Genomic DNA, 13,882 nt, shown 5'->3' with positions numbered 1-13,882 from the left:
TAGGCACTGACTCCAGGGAAATGCCGTGTTGGAGCTTCGAGGCTGGTAGTTAGGGGACCTGCAGTCAAGAGCTTTGAGATGTGCTATTACCCACGGGACTTCACTTTAGAGATATGCTAAGGGGGAGCAGGAGGAGGGATCCTGGCCCACTCAGCAGTCGCAGCCTCTGTGCTGTCTCAGATTCTCACCTGGTGACTGCAGCATGGCCAACGAAGACCCTTGTGTACATTTAGAAAGGTCAAAGGAAAAAGCAAGTTTCCTTCTTGGGAGTGATACGAGTAGGGGGAGGGGTGGACAGGGGACTCCTTACATTAGGAATAATTGAATGTGGAGAACAATCCCTAGTCCCCTGGGGTACATTTTAATAATGCAGGTGACTGATCCACTTAATGTCTGCTTGATTTGAACTGTGCATTGCTTGGCTTTTCATTAATAATGAATCCACAGGTAAACAAATGCTTCACATTAAATGCCTCTTAAAAGTGTTTAGTATCTGCTGCCAGAAAACCTATTAAGCACTATGGTCCATGAAGGGCAAAATTGAACAGAAACCGTATGTGTTGCAATGGAAACTCCTTTCTACTATGGTCTTACATAAGAAAATTCACATATATCTTTGTGCTGCTTTTTGGAAAATTTCCAAATAATGTCTTAGTCTCTAATTAATAAGGTAATGCTTGTAAACATAATAAACAAATTTATTATTTGAAATGCATACTTTATTAATAGCCATAAATATTTACACTTATATTTAAATGTACATTTTAAAATAATAAATGTACAATTATCTTTTCTATACTATGTTCTTCTGCATGCTATGGCTACAGTGAAATAGCAAGAAGGAAGAAAGCTTATATCTTTGTCTCCAGCTTTTGAATTGTTGAATTGATCATCTTCAAAGTTATGTCTTCCAAAGTAAAACTGGGCAGACAGATTTCACAATTTAAAATAAGTAACAATAGGGCCTCCCCTGGTGGCGCAGAGGTTGAGCGCTGGGCTGTGAAACTGCCGGCAGCCTCTGCAGTGCTGGTTTGATCCCGGCCAACCAGCGAGGGTTCCACATGGCGCACAGACCTCTCCTGCCGCCTGCTGCTCCCCTCAGCAGTGTACTTCATCAGTCTGCCTGTTCTGTTCCCCGCTCTGACTCTAGTGAATCCTCTCACCCTCCCACACTTCTGACTGTTCCCAGTGCTTGTATAAATAAAATAAATAAATCTTTAAAAAAAATTCACAATTATTTAATAAATGCATTTTTTTTTTGTGTTCTAGCAACCAAGTTAAAAGTGCAAGTTCCTTCACCATATTGGATGAGTGTTTTAAAATTAGAAAATTCAATCTTAATTTTCTTAGATTTGTATTTGCTTTGCTTTTGTTTTTGTTTATTCTCTCTTCATGTCTAATGTCTAACCACTGAATTAATCTCTGATGGGATCATCTGCTGTGTCTTTCTAGCCAACTTCTTCACCTTGCCAGCAACTCTTTTATTGCACATCAGAGAATTTTCTAAATCTGGATGGGCTCTTCAAGTTGTCTTGCCCGCTGCTCTCCCTTTTAAATGAATGAAGAAAATAACTCAATTAAGTGATTTGTACCTGATTCAGTTATTGTCAGCATTTCAAATCAAAGGTTTCCAGATTTCCAACCTCAGATCTTTCTTTCCTAAGGTGACCCCTTTATCTCAATTTTCCTAAGGTTTTGCCAGTTTCAAACTTGTTAGTCCCATATTCTAGGAAATCCTTCAATCCCAGGTGAGCCAAGACAGATGTTTACCCTACCATACTTCTCACAGATTTCTATATTCTCTTTTTTACCTAATTTCTTCTTCTAATTTTTAACTATCTTATCCTAGAATTTAACAACTTGCAAAGCCAGAAAGTTTGTTCTTACATCTGATAATCATCTCTCCAATTGGCTCTGTTTCATCTTCTTTGCATTCTTCATATCATATCAAACATTTGTCCATTTGTTCATTCAGCAAATATTTGAATATCTACCATATTTATATAATATTTAAATATAATTTAATCTAATTATTAAAAACACATTGATTGCATACTTCCTGGGTTTTCATCTGCTGTGAAATGTTGGGCATTTTTAGTTTTCCCATCACTATTTTGGGTAACCATTATAAGAAGAAGTATGTGTGTGTGAAAACTTGCATTTATGAATGTGAGTGTTTATAAATTAAAGTGCATACTTTGGCATTGGTAACAAAACAGCATCTGATATGAGAGAATTCATAACAGCTGTGAGAATTCTATGCCGCCATCAATATTAGCAATATTTCTTTCCAGCAACACACTTTTTCCTTAAGGCCACTAAAGCATAATATTATAACCTTCTTCATAAAGCTGTTAGACAGAGCTATGGAATAGTTCTTTTGAATCAAATGTAGAAGGGTCCAGAATTTAGAAAGTGAATTATAAAACTGGACTGATTTAAGTATAAGAAATTGCACTCAAATAAATCCAATCCTCTGAGTCAATGCAATCATAGATTTAATGTAGTTTGAAACTATACAACCTTTATAATTTTAAGCCATGAAAGTAAGGAATGGATTCACCCAAACCATTTTGTTGCTTTTTTTCTTTTTTTTTTATCATGGTTCACTGTATAATGACACTCATGTTTTCTCTCTCCCAGTAGAGTGTATTAATGTTTTTGTTATTTAATGCATTAGCTAATAATACAGAGAAAAACTAACTATGAGGGAACTATCCAATAGCTTTTCACATTTGAATATGTTTTCAAAAAACTGAGCACGTTTTAGTAAGTGTTGAAAGTTTTGGAAGCATCTTCTTAGACCCTCTGAATCCAGGTACTCTTACTTTTATGTGTGATCTTGAGCAAATTGTTTAAACTTTCCGAGATTCAGATTTCTCATCTTCACAATGAGATAAGAATGGTACCTATCTCAAGGCATTTTATAAGAAATAAGGGTAATAATTTATCAAGACATCTGGCATTTTAAACAGCCCATTCATGTGAAACATAACCACCTTTTGTTGTTGCTGATGTCATGAAGGTGAGTGGCTCAAAGCTTTTCTGAGTTCTTTCTGGACCAATTCTATTTCATTCCATTTTACCAGAGCCATTCAAATATCTATCTTTATCCATTCTGTAGAGAAATGTAAGTTTATTGGACAGCTTTGGGGATTTTAAATTGCTGAATTACTAAACATACCTACTCAAATTAAGAGACAAACACAAGTGACACAGAGGGAAGATGTTCATGGTTAGAGATGCATTGTGTCACATTCAAATAGGACAGCTAGTACAAGGATGCAAACAACTTTACTTGATGCATCAAAAGGTCACAAAGTCTTTGGAAGGAAAATGTTCAATTTCATTACCAATTCCTAATGTGTTTGTGTAGCAGCTGCACAGACATTTTCTTCCTCTTTCCTAAGATCAATTGCAGATCTGCAAATCATTAATTATGATTTCTGTTGTTCTTTGACTATTTTAGTTGGTGTCTTAGTCACTGTTTTCCTACCTGTGTAGATAAATCACAAGGATTTTTAGGATATGATTTTTAGATACAGATAATAGGAAATGACTTAAAAAACAATTTATGGTCCCCATAGTAATTCACATGTATTATATGATCTTCACAACTACTGTATAAAATAGAATTGGGGTGGGGTTATTGTTTTAGGTATATCTTAGCACTGTTAGAACAAAGTTATATGTGTTCTGTTTTCCTGTTTGGATACAGTCTTTGCCTTTAGTTAATTATGTCACTGAAAATAATGTGATAAGGCAGTAGTAACAATGACAGAGAGAATGTTTTTAGCCATAAATGAATGTTGAACATACATAAAGTATTCAAGCTTTTCATTAGAGGGAAAAGATAAATATAGTTGTCCAGATTTAATGATCTGTTTTTTGTTTTTTTTTTTTTTTTTTTTTTTTTTTTTTTGTGTGTGTGTGTGTGGTTGTTCAAGATTATGGGGGCTTGAGGTTCAAAACATCAGTCAGTCATCTACATAGTAGACAAACTCTGTGAAGGGAAGACATGGTAAATTTTTTACCCTGAACACAGGGTAAATGATATTAACCTAAACATGAAGTGTGAAATTGGGAATGACTCTAGATAAGGGACAGCTTCCTTGGTGAGCTAGATTATATGTGAACAATTATTTTAAAGAGAGGACCTATGCAGATGCCAACCAGGTCAAGAAATGGAAGGTGGCCAGTTCTCCAGAATCTTGACATCTTTCCCTTCCCCCCTGATATGTATTACTTCTGTCCCATTCCTAAAGTAAATATTTTAGTTTTGTCTGATTTTATAACCACACTTTATGTATTCTTCCTTTCCTCAGTATACTATTTGTGAATGCCATCCTCATTTTTTGAGTTGTCTTTGATTTTTCTTGCTGCATAATATTTCACTCTGATTATACTACTATTTATCTACATATTTATGATTTGTGTTTTTCCACTTTTGGTCCATCATAAACAGTGCATCTGTGAATATTTTCTAACATAAGTCAAGTTGCACATGGGTGGGAGCTTGCTTAGATTATATACTTAGGAGCATCATTGCTGGTATGTAGAATATATGATCTTCAACTTTTCCTATTTATATTTTCACTAGCAGTGAATGACAGTCCCGATTGCTGAATATCCTTGCAATCACTTGCATTGTCAGGCATTTTAATTTTTGCCAATCTGGTAGATGGGTAATGATATCTCAAGGTGATTTTTAATTTGCATTTTACCAATCACTAATGAGCTTGAACACCTTTTCATATGCTTATTAATAACTGGGATTCTGCTTTTTGGGTGCCTTTTCAAGTATTATAGCTATTTTCATTTTGAATGAATGGTATTATTTTAAACAAAATAAAATGCCATTTAAGATTTTCTCTTCTAACATTTGCAGTAGGGAGTTCAAGCAGAATTCCAAAGTTGAATTCTTAAGTTGATGGTTCAATAGTTATTTTTAACTGTCATATAATTGAAAACCTTTATTCCTTTCAAATATCTTTTTATTTTCCAGATAAAGTCTTGACAGTTCTTTTTCTCATCTTTTTTCATTCCTCTACCCCAGTCCCCCTCAGATGAAACAATATAAGGCTTACAATTCAGAGTTTAGTGTAGTCTCAAAGGGAAGGGGAAAAGCAGGAATGTTCTCTAGCCTAAACTGGAGAGAATTTCCCAGTTGCATTGGAGATAGGCAAATTCTTGACAGAGATTACTATTGTTTGAATTTCTTCTGAGGACACCTCTTGAGTTGGGAAAGGAAACCTTCATGAGATGCCACACTTAGTATTAAAAACAAGTAGTTGGGCAGTGATTGAAAGAACATAGTGACAGGTAAGGGAAAAGGAGGTGATTTCACCTACCAGTGCTAAAAATGTCTTTAGAATGATTTATATGCCATCAACTCATTACATCTCTAACTATCACCAAGGATCACCAAGGCAACAGGATGATTCTTCACACGTATCCCTCAGGCTTTATCTCCATCTTCCTAAGCAATTTTGCTATTCCTACCTACCTGGTTATTTACACATGGATAGAAATACTTAGGTGGGACAAAATGTGATATGCTCTTGCCCTTCAAACCTATTCTAATGTAACCTTACATAGACAACTCCGATGAAAGCAACAATTACAGTGGTTTATGTTTGTTGAACATCATTATGGCAAAAATATGCCAGGGACTATATAGTCCAGATTCACTAGACCTGGAGCCAGTAATTCAGTCTGAGCCCTTAGCCATGAAGTGTTACTTGTTTCCTCCCCTATCCACATGTAACACAGAGTAGAGAATCAAGCATACCTTGCATAAGATCACACAAGGATCATATTATAAACGATGAATTTATGGATTTAGATTCCAATATCCTCTGATTTTTTTTTTTAGTTTTTCTTCTTTCTCTCTTTTTTTTAGCTGTTTTTTTGTTTTATGTACATGTATGAAATTCTAGTCCTTCATAATTCTTACTATACCTGATGCCTATGGCTTTTGCATTTTATTTTAGTGTTATTATGTCTTTATTCTTCTCTTTTTTTTTTCAATTAAATTCCTGTTATTAAGAGTCCTATGGCACGTGCCTTATAAAACTATCCTCTTAAAGTACACAGTAAAACATAATTATATTAAAAGTGTGTTGCAAAACAAAATTAGAAATTAGGTGATTAAGCAACTGAACTTTAGATAATTTATGCAGCCATTAATAAACATACAAATTATCTTATAATGGATAGAAAAGTAATTTCAAATACTTAAGGCTATCCTTTCCATGCAATCTTCCTCATACTGTTGAGAAGAGAATAAGTTGAATTTTTTCTTTAGGTAAGATGGTCACAATTATTATTTAATAAGCTGAAAGGAAATCTTTCCATTTGCTTCCATGACTATTTCAACTCCATGGGCTCCTTTACAGAAGTATATCTTTAATGAATTTTTTGCTAAATTTTTCAGTTTAGATTTCTGAGAAAAGAAGGCAGACAGATGACAGCCCTCCTCCCCCAGCTGCTTGCCCTGACACCCCCTCCCTGCTGCCCCCAAACTATACCCTATAGGGGACGCTCTTTTCTGAATGTAACTCCCTGACATTCAAGGCAGGTTTCTGGCAGAGGAGGGTATGTAGTTGATTTCCTGTTATTTTTGTAATTACTTTTGCTTGGGTGATTTCTTTATTGGGATAAAAATATATGGAGTATTATCAAGCAGGTGTTCTTGAATATGGAACAAGAGAGTCACGAAGATCTGCAGTGGCCATACTGAAAGTCTACCTTCTAACAGCCGTTTCAAACATGACTTGTCCTCAGCGTAATATACAACAAATCAAGGATTAGCTTGGTCTTCTTTCTCTTTTCTTCCTTCTCATTTAATGATAATAGTGCTTTAGGTTTTTGTTTTGAAGATTACAAATGATGTATGTGTCTGTGTACTAAATAATCCTCAGGACCCTGTCGAATTAGGCAAAACAAAGAATAACCCTAATTTACAAACAAAGAAACTGAGATTTGCAATTACAAGCATAATTTGAGCTCAAATCCTTGATCCACATGAAATTCCACATGACCTGTCCTGAGGAATTGGGGCTGGACCTAACTGGGGATTGTTATGCAGCAAAAATACAAACAAAGAACCCAGAAGCAATTAAATTAAAAAGGCACTATTGATTTTTGAAAAGACAAAAAAAAAGGGCACAGGTAGTTTAATTGTATCAATATCACTAATTCAGTACACAGATAATTCTGGAAGATTGTACCAGATCAAGAAAGGAGGGGGGATTTTATAAGGGAAATGTTCTGTATTACCTTATAAGAGGACAGCAGATTGACCACACACATGGTCAGTGTATTGGGCATATGTTCTAGTCTCACACCCACCATTCACTTTTGGAGAGAGTGTGTCACTGTGCTTCTTTCGGAAACCAGGCCTCTGCATTCTCAGCCTCCCCACTCTAGTTGGAGCTCCATTTCAACCCTCCAGCCAGAGCCAATCACAGCAACTTCTCCTGGTGTTAATGGTGGATTTTGCAAAAACTGTGTGATTTGATGAGAACCAAAGATGCAATGAGACTATTTTTAAGCCTCTGTCAAATAAACTTGATACCGAGAAGATGCTCCTGACATCTGTGGCTCTGAAGAGAGAGCCAGCCCGGAATGGCACCATCCCAGGGGCTGAGACAAAGAGAGAAGCTGCACCATAGGGACTTTGCCTTTGGCCCTGAAGTAAGCCTTAGCTAAAGTCCTCTCTGCCACAGTGTTTTTAAATTATGTAGATTTACACACTATCGTGTGTGCAATTATCACCTTTTTTTTTTTTTTTTTTTACTGCTTGAAATAAAGGCGTCACTATAGTGCACATTGTAGTAAGACTACTTACTGATGCTGAAAACACTTAGTGTTGGGTAACCCAGACCACAGAAAGCAGTGTCAGCGTTTTTCCCTTTCTCACTGTTGTCATCATAGTTCTGTGGTCTTCTAAGTGACTATGGATTTTCCCTTTTCATTCTCTTAGAAACCCTGAAGTGGGTACAATTTCTGTCCCTATTTTCCAGATAAGACTGAACCCTATCTCTTAACCACTCTGTTACACACATGTTTCTAAGAGTCACTATTAGTAATAAATCTCTTAAATCAAGTTCGGGGTTTTTCAAACACTTCATAATCACCCTTCAAGTATTGGTGAATTCCAAATTCTATCAATTCCACTATGGCTCTGCTTTTCCTTTACCTTTCCAATGGAAAAGAATCCTTCCCTGTCTGAAAGGCTCAGTTAGCACTTCTGTGACTTCATCAGTAGTGCCATCACTTGTGACTTAAAACATTTTTTGTATTCTTATGTTTGATTTAAGAGTGAGTCTTGGAGCTGGAAGATATAGACTGGTGGTACTTATTCTGGTAGAATGACCTTGGGCAAGTTTCTTAAGCTCTCTCATCAGAAATATCATGAATATAACATGCAAGTCACAATATTGCTGTGAAGACTAGATAATTCTAGACATAGCTTTACAATCTGCAAATTTCTCTCTAAGAGATAAGTATATATATATATATATATATATATATATATATATATTATATATATATATATATACTTGCCACAGCACTAATGCTCTAGATGTAGTTGGAGTTCGATAAATATTTGTGGAACTGAATTCAATTTAAGAGTGAGTGATAGCTTAAATAAGTAAGAAATGGGATAAGAATTTATTGTTGGCTCAGATGGCATACCACTTCTCTATACGTGGCAGGTTTTCTTCATTTCCCCTTCCTTCTTGCTATTCTTCCCCTTTTCTATTGTATTTCATACCTATGTATTTTTTTCATCACTCTTGTATTTTCCAGTAAGCCCTATCGACCTGTGAGAGTTACATCAGTGACTTCCTAGATTAACGTGTTAGTGATCCTATATTAGAGTTTGCTTCCTTTTATTGTTTCAACAAATTAGAGATTACTCCTTTACCAATCACAAAATGCAGAATTTGCCCTAAAAACTTTCTGATGTGTAGAGTAGGTGGCTTTGCCCAGAGAATGTGCTCCTGTAATCAGAAACTACTCACCAGACTCAAGTGGTAAATTCATGGTCATTAGTGCAGAGAACACGGTGCAAACCAGTGAACCTCATCCCATTATATTCTTCAACATGCATATTTTTTATGATTCCTTTTACTGTTCATCAGGATAATGCATGGAGATCATCTGCTGGAGAAGACAACATGTACAAAGTTCTGTCAAGTCATCCTAAAGACACACTGTGATGGGGTCCATAGTCTAGGTAGCATTTCTGAAAATATTTTAAGTTTGATTAGCAACCTCTAGCCCAATTTCTCCCATGTCCTAATTTGCACAGAATTTCCTAAAAGTAGCTGGTTAATGAAGAATGCTTTTAATATCACCCCAACATTAGCATCCATGTGTTATTAGAAAATGACCCTCTGGGGTTCCCCCCTTGAATAGGGAGCTGGTTTTCAGTTTGGCATTTAAGAGTTCTTGCATGCTGATCCAGAAAGTGGAGACTCATGAGGCTTAATAGGATTTAGAACCGATAATCTCCCTGCTCACCAATACACTGGTGGTTTAGCCAGAGGAGTTCTTGTTGAAATAGGCAGATGCTTGATTTATAGCTGCAAACCAATAAGCTAATGTACCTATGTTTAATGTGATTGTGCCCTAGAAGTGCTGGGCTTCAGCTCGAAAGCCTCAAGTCAGAGAATAGGGCTTGTGTTTGGAATAAGGCTGGTGTTCTTTGCATTTTTACTATCTAATTCTCTACCACTTTGCGGAAGCTAGATAAAGGATGACTCAGGACAGGACCATTACTTTCTTTGACGGCTTCAATATATCACAACAGGGCAGGCTCTCATGTAACATTCCCCAAGTGGGGACACTCTTTTTTATAGCTAACCACCAGCTGTGAAATTGAGACTGTCCAGGAAGTCAGTGAAGAGGAGGACTTTTTAGGGGTGGCCCTGGGAGTGAAGGGGATGTAGGGAATTGACAAGTTTTGCTGATGTCTTTTATGGTTTCATAAAATGTCTTTAATGGCGGGACACATGAGATGTATGTGGCATGGTTCCAGGAAGTCTTGCGAGGATCATAGTTAAGACCAGTGTATCTGTTTCCAGACCACTAGCTTTGAGAACATAATCAGCTTTATGGGCATCGTCATCAAGTATTTGAGGGATGGAAAATTCAGAAGGGGCCTTTTGCCAGTGGCTGTTTTTCATGTTCCCCAAAATGGTCCTGAAACCATGTCTCTCATAAATGGACAATTATAAGACCTAATTTTGGTCAATTCCCTAAGAACATGAATATTTTAAAGTTTGTTTTGTTCCGTTTTGCTACCCTAGTGCTTACAATAGCGGACATAAAATAGGCATTTTGTAAATATACGTTGATCAATTTACAATAAAAACACTGGAAAGGAGCAGTAGCTCATTTCAGCTCCTTCCTTCTGAAACACTTGAAACAAAATACCCAGAAATAAATGTCTCCTTCATATCAAACGTTCTTTGAGAATTTACCATAAAATTCCAGGGATGAATTAATAGACATTTTACAATTTTTTAATTTATTTTTTTACTTGTAAAATTAAAGTGTTATGTGCATTGAGAGAGCGAGGGTGAGAGACTGAGCAAGAGAGAGAGAGGGAGGGAGGGGAATAGGAGGGAGGGGGGAGAGAGAGAATACCTTTTTCTTTTTTTTTTTAAGATTTATTTGTTTATTTGTTTATACATGCACTGGGTACAGTCAGAAGCACGGGAGGGTGAGAGAATTCACCAGAGCCAGAGCGGGGAGCAGAGCAGGCAGGACCGAAGTACACTGCTGAGGGGAGCAGCAGGTGGCAGGAGAGGTCTGCGCGCCATGTGGGACCCTCCTCCGGTGGCCGGGGAGCAGCCGGGGATCAAACCGGCGCTGCAGAGGCTGCGGGCAGCTTCGCAACCCAGAGCTCAACCGCTGCGCCACCAGGGAGGCCCGAAAATACCTTTTTCAAAGGGGAAATCGCATTGTGACCTGCTACTAAATGTTATCTGAATAATGAGCTTTCCTTGGTAAAGTTTATCTCTATTATCAGTTTGACTTAATAAGAATATTGCACCTTATTCTTTGAGTGAAAATTTAGGATCATAGTTATAAATTACAAAGTTGAATGAAAAGCAGAAAGTAAACTGAAAAAGAGTTAGCATTATTTCTGGTTGTTACAGATCTCCTCAGGTTTAACCATATAATATGTGACTTAAGTGAGAAAGAGTTTTGAAAAAATATTTTTAGCTTGACAAGGTACCTCTAAATATAACTCACCTTGCATAGAAATGTCCCATTTCCATAACCTTAATTGCTTTCTCTTTCTTCCTTTTCTTTCACTCCCTCTCATCTTCGTATTATTTTTTAAAAGTGTTTTTTTTTTTTTTTCTTTTCCACCAAAGGCCGCCTACATTCCATGGTTACAGCCTAGAAACTAGTGAATATCTCAAAATTTGTGTATCTTGAAACAGTATTTTTCTCTTGCTGGATTGCAGTAACTTAAAAAATCTGAAGTGTCTGTAAGGTTGCAATAAGCAAGAAACCCAGCTTCCTTTGCCCAACTTAAACATCAGCTGTGCTCGGAGGCCTCATTTCCTTTCTGTGATGAAGTCTCCATTGTGGAAGATGTGTCAGATCAGTCAAACACAAGGAGGGGATGAGAAATCCAGCATTTGGTCTGGTTTCTATCTGGGAGAACAGTCTCATCAACTCACCAGCCTAATGGGAGTCCTGCTCACTGGGGAGATGTTTAGGTAATAGGAGTGTTAGATCCAGATCATATATGAAGATATTCATTTGATCAAAAAAAAAAATTGAGAAGCAGGACTGAGCTGCCTGAAGCAAAGAGGAATGACTGTTAGTTTGCAGACTCTTAAGTACCTCTTTCTAACAGGCAGTATTGAGCATCAGACTTGAGTTTAGGCACTGGAACTAGACAACCTTGCTTCAAATTCCAGTACCTTTCCTAATGCACATAGTCCTGGACTATTTATTGCCCTCAGTTTTTCTCTCTCTAGCAATTAGAACAATAATATGCCTCATCTTGTAGTGTTTCGTATCCTTAATAAATGAATTGACATATGCATAATGCCTAGAACTTGGCATGTGATAAAAGCTCATGAAATACACACTATTGCTATTATCTTCTACTCTGGGAGTAGACAGCTCTTCCTTGTTGGCAAGACAAAACCAAATGAGAGAGAGAGAGAGAGAGAGAGAGAGAGAAAGAGAGAGTTTACCAAAGGTTTCTAAAGATGAGCTTAGGAAATCCTCATTCTCTCCCTCACCTTAGAGTGCAACCACTACCCTCCCATACAGTATGTTCTGGTGACCAGTGTTGGAGGCCCTCCCTTGGTCTGATCCAGAATGTTTGGTGCTCGCAGGATTGATCTCATATAGGTGTAAACCAGATGGTTATAAGTCTATTGGTAGTCTGGTTGGCCCCTGGTCATCATCTCCCATAATTAGTTGCTATTTTAACAGTATACTGTTGACAGTATCCCTGACTAGGACTTGCACTCAGTCTCTTTGAGCTCACTGCATTCCAACCTGTGACTGCAGTTCACTCTCACTGCTGCCTGCTTGTATTTCAAGAAGAAAAGGGAAAATAATCAAAACTGTCTTCAACTCCCCATCCCCTTAGGTTAAGGGACTGGTTTCCATGTCATCACCCTCCCTTAGTACCCCACACAGTGATATTCAAGGACTCCACCATTAAGTCAGCCTGCACCTCCCAAATCTCTTGAGGCTATAGGGAAGTCATTTAAAATATGCTCATTTATGTGAAGACAAGCATATTCTTTGTAGACTTAAGATGCTCATTAGCAATAAGGTCTTCTGAAAAAGGAGGAGACAAAAGATGACTCCACTGTCTTCTAGACCAACCTCATGCCAAGAGTTGAACCATGAATCACATATTAAAAATATCCGATTGGTCTGCTTTGAGTGGATAGACTTAATGTATTAGCATTAAGAGATCAAAGAATCTTCTACTTTCTAACCCTCTTTATAAAGGTCTCATGCCACTTATTCTTGTCAGAGATTCAGTAATAAAAACAACGTGGACTTGTCTTTTCTGTCCACTACAGAGTATCACTTGTTCTGAAGTTCCAACTTCCTGTCTCTTGTCCCTGTTGTTGTCTTTGTATCCATCAAAGTAATCTTCCTCCGAATCAAACACTGCTCCTGTTGTCATTTTTTTCTTTCTGGACTGAATTGTTTGAATGAATATACCCATTGAGTCAACAATTAAATCAATAAATCAGTTACTGAGCATTTTTAGCTACCATGTCTACTATTTAAAGATAGGCATTAAATACCTCTGAAACAAGAATATTCTAAGAATATAAGCAATTCTGAGAATTTCTTAAACAGTTTAAGATATGATTAAGAAATTTACCAATATAATTTATTGCTATATGTATGTATACAACATATATGTATGCATATAGCATGTATTTATAAAAACACTAATTTTTACCAGCTAACTGAAAAATGCTTAATTTAGAATCTTGCATCTTCATGCAATCTTTTTTGTTTTAGTATTTAAATATACATGTACACAAATAGTCCCATCTATGTAAAAGTTGTACTAGTTAGAAGTTGATTACTTCTGCTAAGGTTTCAGTTCAAATAATGACATGAAACCAAATAAAAAGTAAATGTATGATGGAGAAAGATCAGAAAATATCAGACATAAAAATTAAATTAGTTGTTAAGGTATGTCGAAGGGGATATTTAACCCCATAGGCACACCTATAAAGCATATGAGGTCAGTGACCTCCCAGTGCTTAGTTTTTTTTGTTTTTTGTTTTTTTTTTTAAGATTTATTTATTTATACAAGCACTGGGTACAGTCAGAAGCATGAGAGGGTGAGGGAATTTGT

General features: G+C 36.7%; 1 protein-coding gene across 2 annotated transcripts in view; it reads left to right on the top strand.

Annotated features, from left to right (window-relative positions):
• DCC (DCC netrin 1 receptor) overlaps positions 1–13,882 on the top strand; it is a 1,038,093-nt gene that overhangs the window by 208,488 nt on the left and 815,723 nt on the right. The window lies entirely within an intron of this gene.

This window comes from Talpa occidentalis, unplaced genomic scaffold (genome assembly GCF_014898055.3).
Source record: "Talpa occidentalis isolate TD23 unplaced genomic scaffold, MPIMG_talOcc4v2.1 talOcc4.13, whole genome shotgun sequence".
In the NCBI taxonomy this organism is placed as follows: Eukaryota; Metazoa; Chordata; class Mammalia; order Eulipotyphla; family Talpidae; genus Talpa; species Talpa occidentalis.
This window is presented reverse-complemented; position numbering and strand designations above follow the sequence as displayed.